A 2,760-nucleotide genomic window follows, 5' to 3' on the forward strand; every position below is an offset into this window, starting at 1 on the left:
TCAGTGATTTATGCTCTGTCAAAAGAAAAGGAGAGGCTCTTGGCAAATAACCCAGTAGACAGTGGAAAGATGGAGGAATCGTCTGCATGAAGAACTTGCCATTGATGGTTTAGTTTTAAAGAGGCACAGTCTGCCCACAAAACAGTAATCGCAGGACATGTTGTGACAGAAAGGCTGAAATGAACAGCAGGCAGGGTACATAGGAGCAGAAAAAGCAGTGTGACTGCAAAGAGTTTAATTTCCTCGGTTACAACTCTGTACCATTTGGCAGCTCGATATTTGACTTTAACTCACAAAGCGTATTTGCTAACTGCAGTGCTGCTGAGGATAATTACTCTCCAATTAGCCTACAGCTTTAGTCATTCTGTCATGATTTCAAGCTTCATCACCCCTCTGTCTCCCTGCTGCAACCATTCTGAGACCTCTGTGGGGGAAGCAGAATTCTTTCCAGTCCACCGACAACCTCTTGGAGACCAGGCTTTGTAAAACATTCAACCAGTCAACATGCTTGATTCTGTATGTGTGTTGCCGAACTGAAATGTTACTGGTGTTGTAACCGAAAAGTGCTTAACAATAATAACACCACGAGACGCCTCTCGACTAATCGTGACTTCAGTAATATCAATATACAGTTAGCCTAACTTAGAACGAAGACTGAAAGGTAGCCTACAGTTAAACAAATCTACCCACGCGCAGCTCCAATCAACCGTAAAAGCTGATGTAATTACTTTAATCTAATTCAAATTGTTTAATGTAATATGTTTAGCAGTTTCTTAGCTGAGAGCGGTGATTTCTTATAGAGCAACCTTATTGAACACTGCAACAATAAGACGGCAGGAAGTTAGTCATTCCCCTCCTTTTGTAGAGCTCAAAATATGATATGTATATATATATTATATTATATATGTATATATATATATATATATATATGTATATATATATATATATATATATATAATTAGCATGTGAAATACGACATAGAAATACCACAATAACCGGTGGAAGCTGAGAACAGTCTACCTTTGAAGGCCTTTATTTGAATGTTATTGAGATAACAAAGCAAAAATTTAATTTCTTGTTGTCTCAAGAAAAAAAATACTCAATAATTCAATTTTCTCTTATCCGATTTCCTTGTGAGATTGTTCAGGAAGCAGTGTCATGAAAACAAGATCACTGAACAGTTGAATAATTTGAAAATGAGTGGATGTTTTTTGCTCACACTGACTTCAGCTTTTGCAGTCAGATCGGTAGAATTGGAGGTGATCCATAAGTGAACACTACATCATGGCATTAATGTGTAGTCTTACTGCAATTTACCAAGACAGACGCTGTCTTCTTATACTAGGAAAATATAAGACTGACCAGTTTCCACTTCTTTCCTTCAGCCAGCAGCTGTTCAAATATACCAGACATCAGACGTAACTGCTGAAGACATAAGGCCATTCATTCCTCTTTGCTATCTGACATTTTCAGCTTAAATCAGTTGCTCCAGTTGTCAACACAGGATCCATGCATTCTGACAAGGTACTCCTCATGCCTGTTAACCAAAAAGGGAAGTCTCTTTGCTTTCTCATGATTAACTTCTTATCCTGAACAAACACTTTTCTATTAAACCGAGACTGCATAAATTAACGTGTTATCACATCTAAACGAGCTTTATCATCTCAAGATAGTAAGATAATTAAACCTTGATGTCGAGAAATAGACATTAATGAAATCATTTCAAGCATGGCTGTTCTCAGTTTCCATCAGTTCCTCTCCAGCGTTGCTAGTTTCCACTGCACATTCCAGCTAACAAAACTTGGCTGATGCAGGTGGCTGTTTCTTGGCTTAACTCAGCTGGTTAGATGGACATGCTGGAAACTTCTTTTGAATACCTTTCTTTTCTTCTGGTGAGGACCCACTGACAGTTGCCAAGTTTTCTCCCCCAATTTAAGCAACATAGCCAGGTGTCCATGGGAGTGGGTATTTATTTCTTGGTGGAACTGATCAGAAAATTCTGACAGTAACTTACGATTCGTCACTTCCTGTCAACCACGACCAAGAAATCACATCCTTCCAGGGTCTGCAAGGAATTTCCAGTCTCTTAATGATCCACTTTTTGGAGACATTTGCCTTTTTATTAGTTAGCCTAACATATAAGTCTCACGACTCTACGTGTAGCACACATTTTGACACTTTAATCTGATGCAGTGAAACAAAGAATTTCTCCTTAGGCTGTTTTGACGTTTCTGTCCCCACTTATATTCGGTCTCTCACATCCTTGCAGGGAGAAGCTAAGATGCAAAGAAGCAATACAAATGCAAAGGAGACTTGTTAGCATAATGATAAGCGCTCTTTGCCTTTGTTGTTTTTTTTGATTGACAGGCCCTTGTTGGCAGAAATCATGCATGGTGCAAAGAACAAAGATAGCAGAGTGGTTTAGAGCCCTTTAACTATTCCACACTGAGGTCTGATGACTTGACTGAAATTGCAGTTATTGTAATCAATGCAGAAAAAATTGATGTGTTTATGTGTGCAATAAAATTGTGGAAAAAAATTGTCGAATAGAAACAACTGATCAGGGATAGAATACATTATAGCTGTGTTGTAAGGGTGTTAGTTCACCTGACTGGGTGCCGCGCTGGTGCCCCAGATGCATGACTAATGGAGAGATTCCCAAGGATCTGTCTAAGAATTATTTCTAGTATGAAAGCTTTATGTCAGCATATCAATCTTCTACAAATTGAAAAAGCTTATCGAATAAACTTTTTAAAGATT

Source organism: Leuresthes tenuis, unplaced genomic scaffold, assembly GCF_036924035.1.
Source record: "Leuresthes tenuis unplaced genomic scaffold, fLeuTen1.0.hap1 SCAF_21, whole genome shotgun sequence".
Taxonomy (NCBI): Eukaryota; Metazoa; Chordata; class Actinopteri; order Atheriniformes; family Atherinopsidae; genus Leuresthes; species Leuresthes tenuis.